This window comes from Eulemur rufifrons, chromosome 3, assembly GCF_041146395.1.
Source record: "Eulemur rufifrons isolate Redbay chromosome 3, OSU_ERuf_1, whole genome shotgun sequence".
Classification (NCBI taxonomy): domain Eukaryota; kingdom Metazoa; phylum Chordata; class Mammalia; order Primates; family Lemuridae; genus Eulemur; species Eulemur rufifrons.
In genome coordinates this window covers 6,668,316-6,677,020 of record NC_090985.1, presented here as the reverse complement: position 1 = coordinate 6,677,020, position 8,705 = coordinate 6,668,316, and the positions used below count along the sequence as shown (strand labels likewise).

General features: G+C 46.7%; 1 protein-coding gene across 2 annotated transcripts in view; it reads left to right on the top strand.

Annotated features, from left to right (window-relative positions):
* Window positions 1-1,128: 1,128 nt before the first annotated feature.
* ABHD2 (abhydrolase domain containing 2, acylglycerol lipase) overlaps window positions 1,129-8,705 on the top strand; it is a 96,411-nt gene continuing 88,834 nt past the window's right edge. Inside the window, exons 1-2 of one of the 2 annotated variants that reach the window (XM_069466633.1) lie at window positions 1,131-1,195; window positions 5,661-5,794. The gene's annotated coding sequence lies outside the window, so the exon portion shown is untranslated. Of the gene's footprint in view, window positions 1,196-5,660; window positions 5,795-8,705 lie in introns of both variants that reach the window. The other variant, XM_069466632.1, reaches the window with a different exon arrangement.

Below are 8,705 nucleotides of genomic sequence, written 5' to 3'. Positions count from 1 at the left end.
TCTTCCAGCCCTACTGTCCCTTTGTAGGGTGGCCCTGTCTGCCTTACAGGGCTTGCATTTCAAGTCACTCAAGTGTTCTATTCCTGGTAAACCACATGCCATTGCAAAAGCAGTTTCAGGCACACAGAATTTTAGCACTGGGCCTAGTTCCATGGCCGGATAGGGTGAGTGGGTGAAGAATCAGTCTTGACTGAATGCCCACTGAGTGCCAGGCACACAATTAGTGTTTACCAGAGTTAATCTTCTCATCAACTACTATTGCTACCCCCAGTTGCCAAATGAAGAGATCAGGGGCATGCAGAAAGGATAAGTAGCTTGCCCAAGGCCACACAACCCATACACGCCTCAATTCTAGGTCCTACTTCAAAGGCTACATTCTTCCAGATGGCCTTCAACTTGTGTTAAGAGAAAGAGCTGAAAGGACAGTGAACAATAACTGAGGTCTGTACTGCCCAGCACGACCCCATCCCCTCTCCCTAGATGGAAGGGGTCAGAGGCCACCGCTTCCACATCCCTTCATCTCCTTCTGGCTGCGTGACTCACTACCTTCTCTCCTCTTTCCTGGGGCATCACCCCAAATTTAGCCCCCTGCGTTCAGGGCTACAGGTGAGTCAGTCGGTCGGCCTGGACCCACCAGAACCCCGCAGCTGAGCTACTAGCCGACCTCCCTCTTCCCAGCCCGAGACGATATCTGACCTTAGCTAGCCCCCCAAAACAGCTTGCGGTCACAATTGCCTCTCTCTTCACGCCGCCCCCACCAACATCAAACACAAGCCATCTTCTAGCCCTCCTCCCTTGCCCCCTGCCCCCCGCCCCGCTGGGCTGGCTTTACCCAATAGCGCCTTGGCCCACGGACTAAAGAGGGCAAATGTAACCAATTGTCGAGGAGCTCTCCGCTAAGAACCCCGCCTCCACTCTGAGGAGCAGCTCCGCTGACCAATAAAATGCCTTCCAGGTGCAAGGAGCGCACGGGACGAGTGGAGTAGCGGCTGAGGGGCCCAATGAACAGGCGGGTTTCCGTGGCTAGGGGCGTGGCAGAAGCGGTCGTCAGGGGCGTGGCGGCAGTTGCTTGGGCGGGGCCGGTAGCGGCGGGAGCTGCACTGGCCAGGGGTTCCGGCTGCATTTCCATAAGCGCCGCCGGCAGCCGCGGAGCTGCGAGAACCGGACGCGGGGCGAGCTGGGCAGCTGTAATCAGGTAAAGCCACATCCGAGCGAGCTCGGCGGAGCCGCGATCACGCCCTAAATCCATCAGGCCACATCACCGAGCCTCGCAGTTCCCAGCGTGATTCGGCCCATCCTCCGCAGCCTGCGGGTCCCGGATCCTTGGGGATCCTCGGGGACTTGTCATCGGCGCCGCGGGGGTCCCCAGGGCCGGCTCGCCTGGTATCAGGGATGGCCCAGACAGCGGCGGGGATAAGTCTTCCTGAAGGCCCTTTGTCCCCTGCTGCCCGAGGAACCGAGGTCGGGGACAACCCCAGCCGCGGCCTCTCTTGCTGCCATCCCCCCACTGGTGCGCAGTCTTGGGCTTTCCGGGGTCTGGGGAGGGGTCTGCCGGTCCTGGCTTGCTGAAGAAGTTCGGGAACCGCACGTAGAAGGAGAGGGCCTCCGGGCCTTATTACAGCCCCAGAAACCTGGGGGGGGGGCTCTGCATTTCGAGGCATCAGGGGCGCCCCCAGGACCGATGGGTTCAAGTTCTAGGGAGGCAGCTTTTGACCCACTTGGAAACGCACTTATTGAGCTCGGCCTCGCACAGGACACCGTTCTGGGGGCGCTTTGTGGGCTTTCCCCACGTCGAGAGCTGTCCAATAGCGCAGGAGGCTGTCTGCCAGCCCAGGCAAACATCGCCTCGACCTTGGAAGTGTCCAGGCGGAGGCTGTATGACAGCCACCTGTCAGGGATGCTTAGAAAGGACTCCCAAGAGAGAACCGCATAAACCCATCTGTAAGGCCCTGCTCTACCCTCAGATGCACTCTGGGTGACCTTTAATGCCTAGCTTCAGAAGGGTACTTCTGGGGGCCCATTAGGTTCAAAATGAGTGTTGAGTTCACCCGTACGAATTTTGAGGTTTCAGCTCTCAGAGTGGGTGTTAGCAAAGACATTGGATTATACCAAAAGATAGAGGTTTATTTAGCCACTGTGAAACTCTTTAATTTGAACTGTCAAGGACGCCTCTCTGTCTTCCCAGTTCCTCTATTTTGGTTACTCCACCTCCAGTTTGTCAGTTTCACCTGCATTCCAGTAACCAAATCCAAAGGCAGGTTCCAAGAACAGGCTCAGAGGAAGGACCTGGAGCGACTGCAGGTTTGGCAGAGTCAATGTGGTCTGTGCCTAGAGCTTTTCGAGGGCCATTTCATTACAACTACATTAGGCAGAGTCCAAAAGAGGAACCATCTATTCCCCTTCACTACCTTCTGTCATTTGCCGGAATAGAGAGGACATAATCATCTTCTACAGGTCAGGAGGCAGAGAAAGAATCTTAACACAACTTGCTGCCTGTTTTAGGATGAATTAACCTTTCCACAGCCAGTCAGAAAGCAGACCAGTCCATATAGTGCTGATTGTCAGCATGGCCTTGTGACATTTTATAGCTGAAGAAACCTTAGATAAATCTCACCTAATACAGTCTCCTCAATGCTCAGGTGAGGAAACTGAGGCCTTGGACAGTCACAGGGCTTGCTGGTTATCACAGAGCCGTGACTAAGGGTTGATCTCTTGACCTTAGCTCTAGCCAGTGCATGACATTTCACTTCCAGCTTAGTTCTCTCACTCTTGGTGTTTAAGTTTTAGGAGAGCCCAGAGAGGTTAGGATACAGATTTTGGTGTCTGAGTGCCTGGGTTTGAATCCTAAGCCCTGTCTCTTACTAGCTGTATAACCTTGGGCAAGTTACCTAACCTCTCTGTGCCTCTGTTTCCTTACCTATGAAATAGGAATAATAGTGGTACTTATGTTAGAAGGTTGTTTTGAGGAGTGCGTGAGTGAGTTACTATATCTGAAGCATTTAGAACAGTGCCTGGCACATAGTAGCCACTGTAGCTTTGCTAAATGCAATGTTCTGCTGCCTTCTTACACAGTTTTTCTTCTTATTCACCACCTAATATTTTCTGTCAGAAGGTAATTTTTTCCCCTGCCTCTTCCCCCCCCCACTTCATTAAATATATTCCAGATTTTCTTTTAATACAATCTGCAGGGGTTTCCAAGTCACACTGCATCCAAGTCACACTGCATCCAAGTCACACTGCACACTGTTTTACTTATTTTTCTGTCTTTCACTGATACAGGTAATTCAGTATCTCTGTTACTTCCCCCCTTATAGTTACACTCTTTTTAGACTCCAAATCTTTTTTATTCTCTTTAAAAAGGGAGGGAGAAAATCCCTCAAAGAGGTAAACAAAGTCCCTGATAATAGCAGTCTCTACAGTGTCCTTCCAAATATGTATTCCCTCTGTTCAACCCTCCTCCTCAGTGGTCAGTGTGATGCAGCTTGATTCTAAATGGAGGAACATTTTTAGATTAAGATTTCATGAGCCACTGTATTAAGTGCTTTTCGGAAGTTCTGGGATCATGTGTCAAATGCATTTAAGCAAGTTACTTAGTCATTGGAGCAGAGGAGCACCAGCCATGCCTGAAGAAAGAAAAACAAAAGCTGCTCCTTGCTGGTGATCTAACCTGTTCACGGTTTATCTGCATCTTTCCTGTTCTTTTCCAGAGCTTGAAATAAACCAGACGGCAAGCGCAAGTGCAATGGAAGGGTCTTTTTCTCTCGATTTATTCAGCGTAGTTCCCATTCTTCCCTTTTCACTTTCACCTTCAGTTCCTTCATCACTTTCATGGTGACAGACACCCGCTCTCAGTTTCCCAGCCAATTCCCTTTTGGCGGAAAGATGCCTGTCACCTTTAGTTTTTGCAAGAATCCAGTCACCTCTGGTTTTCCCTTCTCTGTTTTTGTCTGTTTTCTGGATTGAACCAAAGATTATCACTATTCATTGAATGGCACCTTCTTTTGCTTCATTTTTCTTAAGAGTTGATTCTGAGTTTTGCTTTTTTGTGTAGGCTAGTCTAGAGATCAGCCATTTTAGAATAGTAGTTTTTGCTTCTTTGCTTGTGTATTAATATGGGCCCCTTTCTCTCTGCCTTGCTCTCTTCTCGTAACATTTTGGCAGAAGGGTTTCTGATTCACTGTTATTTCTTACTTCGTCCACTTATACCTTCCTCCTGGTAATCTCTGGCAGGGCCCACAAACAGTATAGTGGTTCCCACTGCCCTTGCCCAGAGCATAAAACAATTTCTTTGGTCCTATGAAAGACAGGGACAATGTCCGTCTTATTTTTTGCCTGAAATCTGGCTTTTTGAAAAGCCCTGGCAGACAGTCACTTCCAATATATTGGAATTCCATGTGGCAGAATTTCTGCCATGACCTACTGCTTACAGTATTCCGATTTTTATTGCTTTGTGGGTTTTGAGTACTCCATGACCAATTTAAGAGTATAGGTGATATGAAGCATGAGGTGTCTAAGCCTTTCTGTTTCATCTTCCTGTTTCATTGGGCTAAACTGTCCCCAGGAACAGAGCAATGAAAGTACAGGGTGCCTCTTGATGTGGTCTGGCGTTAGGATTTTACAGTAGCTTTTCATGGTCCAGACTTTTTGGCAAGGGCATGATTAAGACATTTTAACTTCTGTGCTTCTGTTTCTGTATTAACCCCTTAGAAGTGGTGACATTATCTCCCTCACGGATCATTTTCAAATCTGCAGATTTATGTTTGCTGTTTTGGTTCCAGGGCAATGTGATTTTGGATTAAATGCCCTCTGTTTATAAAATGGCTGGTGTGGACACATGCTGACCCCTACTGTTACCCATGGAGCCTGTGCATGGGGCCAAGTGGGTGGAGGGCTTGCTACACGCTGACCCGTTCTCTAATGTGTTGCAATAGCTTAGTAGCAAACAGGTAAAGAGCTTATTAGAGAATTGGAAAATTGGTACCCTTGGGTTTACTTGGTTTCTGATTTTCTTTTGTTGTCAGTAAGTGGAAGTTCATTACAAGTGAGCATCTGGTGTATGCCAGGAACACAGTTGACCAGATTTAACAAGTGTGTTTGGTTTGTCGCATGAAGACTATTTTTGTTTTTAAATTGTTTTAACTTAAACTTTTCTAAAATTTTAATGGTTTTAATTCCAATTTTATTTTTAAAAAAATAGATAATACATTCACATGATGAAAGAAAATATTTGAAAGGCACAAAAGGTTAACTAGTAAATACATCTCTGTCTACCAGACCCCTGCCACCTAGTTCTGTTCCTCAGAGACAGCCAGTGTTACTGATTTCTTCATCTGCTAGAGGTGGTCCATGCACTTCCAAAATATTTTATGCATCTATAAGCAAATTCATTGTGAATATTCTGCACACCCCCCTTTTTACGCAAATGGTAGTGCGCTACATACGTGCTATTTGGAACCTTGCTTTTTTTCACTTATTATTTCTTGGCAGTATGAAAAGAGCTTCCACGTCATGCATTATGAAGGCCGTCTATTTTAGATATCTGCTTGCTGTTTCTAAAGATGCTAAAAACCAGTCTTATTTAGGCAGCAGCTTTGCATGGAGATCTGAAAGCATTTTGTGGCTATTTAGGGGCAAATATTTTTCTTCTCTCTGTCCTGCAGCTCTGAGCCTGAGAAGAGGCTGAGTGAGGTAGAGAGCGTCCCTAAAGGTCACCCTCTGAAGGGAGAGCTGGGACACTGGAGAACGAGGAATGTGATTGGACCTTGGGCTCTTTACCTTGCCCGCTGGACAGAAGGTGCTGGAATTACCAGGAGAAGTTTGCTGTTTTCTCTCTGGTCTCCAGAGAAGCCTCCTGGCCTCTCTAATTCACATTTCCAGCATCTCTACTGCCTCTCAGCCTGTCTCCTGCGCCACACCCCTGCTATGAGTCCTCACCTTGGGCGTCAGGGAAGACACCTGCCCTGCCTGCATCAGAGCACTTCCTGTTTGCGTAGCTTTATTAATTGTCCCACCCCTTCTCTTCTCTCACCCAAGTTCAAACCAGCTCTCGAAGCTGCTCCTCTGTAAAGCGTCTTTCCCAAACCCATGCAAGGTTTTTGTTGCTGTCTTTGGAAGTATTTCCTGTGAGCTCCAATTCACTTCACCACTTCCAGGGTGGGACCCAGCCTTGTTAACAAACAAAGGCTTTCACTGATGCTGACTTAAGAAGAGAGTTCTCAGGGCTCTTCATATTTGAATTTTTTGTGGCTACGCTTGTGTTTTAAATAACCACACTGATTTAAACGTGGTCTTATAATCTTCTGTGGCCCCCAGATCTTGCCTCTTGGGTTTAAACTCTTTACTTTGCATGTGCCTTGACCTTCATCTTGCTTTTATTTACCGCTGAGTCTGATTTACAGTCACCTTGAAATTGAATTGAATCTTCAAGATATCAGTCTGCTAGTCTAATCTAGAGTCATTACTTTCTGATCTTAGCTCATTGCTGGGGGCCACATTAGTACTCAGTTGTACCATAGACACTGTATTATGTAACACAGGGGAGGGAGGTGGTGTTATAAGTTACACTTTTTTTAGTTTCTCTTGGATAAAAGGGATGGAAGCTTTGAAAAATTGCCCCCATTTGTGCCCAATCACTGTAGGCATGGATTTGTGTACCATTAGTCATGCCAGTGAGGGCAGTGAAAAACAAAAATCAGGAAGTCCAACATAGGATTGCCAAATTTTAGTTTTTTCAAATAAGGAAATACAAAAGCCCTGTCATTTCTCTCATCATTATCATTTCATTTAAGAAGAGATATTGGCCAGGCGTGGTGGCTCACGCCTGTAATCCTAGCACTTTGGGAGGTCAAGGCAGGAGGATCCCTTTAGGTCAGGAGTCTGAGACCAGCCTGAGCAAGAGCAAGATCCCGTCTCTACTAAAAATAGAAAAATTAGCTGGCTGTGTTGGCATGCGCCTGTAGTCCCAGCTACTCGGGAGGCTGAGGCAGGAGACTTGCTTGAGCCCAGGAGTTTGAGGTTGCTGTGAGCTAGGCTGACACCATGGCAGTCTAACCTGGGCAACAAAGGGAGACTCTGTCTCAAAAAAAAAAAAAAAAAGAGCTATTTTACCACCAAAAATGTTGGAAGATCATTGTCTCAGAATAAAGAGCACCTTCTGAACAGGACGTATGTAGCTTGATATAAAGGTTAAGTTGTTGGCCATTGAATTATGGCATTTGGGAAGGCCTAAAGTAGAGGATTCTATTCAAGGAGTGGTTCCACTTTTTCAGTTTCCTTAAACAGTACTGGCTACTCTCTTGCTGGGAAACCAGGCCATTCATTTGGTCCAGCTAACCTAGCAGTAGCAGTAGCATTGGTAGGGTTTTGTGCCTAGGTTTTTAGGTGGTGCAAACCATACAATGTTGATATGCAATTATAACTTCTTTTTTTTTTTTTTTTTTTTTATGAGCTAGGGTCTTGCTCTGTTGCCCAGGCTAGAGTGCATTGGCGTCATTACAGCTCACTGCAACCTCAAACTTCTGGGCTCAAGCTATATCCTCCTGCCTCAGCCTCCCAAGTAGCTGGGACTGCAGGCATGCAACACCATGCCCTGCTAATTTTTTTATTTTTTGTGGAGACAGGGTCTTGCTGTTGCCCAGGCTGTTCTTGAACTCCTGGGCTCAGGCAATCTTCCCACCTCAGCTTCCCAAAGTGGTAGGATTATAGATGTGACCTACCACGCCCAGCCGATGGCATCTTTTAGTGATATTAACTTATATTGGAAATGGTTCTTTGACTCTGGGGGAGGGGGGGTCTGGATTTGTTTTGAAGTGCCATGTTATAGTTCTTTGAGAACTGAGGAGTGGGAGGAGGCTGAGAGGCAGGACCTCAGTGACTTGCTGGAATTAAGTAAGGCCCTTTGGGATATTTATACATCATCCTTTTGAAGCATGTGCTTAAACTTATTAAATTCATGATTTAGTATGTCAGGTGATGGCACAGATTGTTCCTAAGATATAATGTGACTTCTCATCCAAGTCCCCACTGCACTTTTTGCCCTTCTCCTGTGCACCATCATATTCACTTTGTGTGATGGCTTTCCCAGTCCAGGACCAAGGTTATGTTCTTGAGGTTCCTTGAGTTCTCATTAGATTAAGAACACTCAGACTTTTTGGTTTCATGTTAATGATAATTGGAAATATTTTAAGGCCAGGCCTGGTGTCTCATGCCTATAATCCTAGCACTTTGGGAGGCCACGATGGGAAGATTGCTTGAGGCCAGGAGTTCCAGATCAGCATGAGCAACACAGCGAGACCCATCTCTATGAAAAAAAAAAAAAACAGAAAAATTAGCTTGGCGTGGTGGTACCTCTTTATAGTCCCAGCTACTCAGGAGGCTGAGGCAGGAGGATCCCTGGAGCCCAGGAGTTTGAGGTTGCAGTGAGCTATGATTATACCACTGTACTCTAGCCTGGATGATAGAGCAAGACCGTGTCTCAAAAAAAAAAAAAAAAAAAAAAAATGCCTATTCTGGAATGTTGGGATACCTAATTATGATATCAGGTCTACCCACACAACCCCCACTGCCATCTCCTCCCCTCCCCCTTCCCATTTGTGTGTGAATTTCTGATGAGTTGGAGCCAGGTAAACCCCACTATAGAGAGAAATACAGAGATGGACGTAGCGTAGAAAAGACGTGATAGCATCAAGCGAAGTCAAATGACTTGA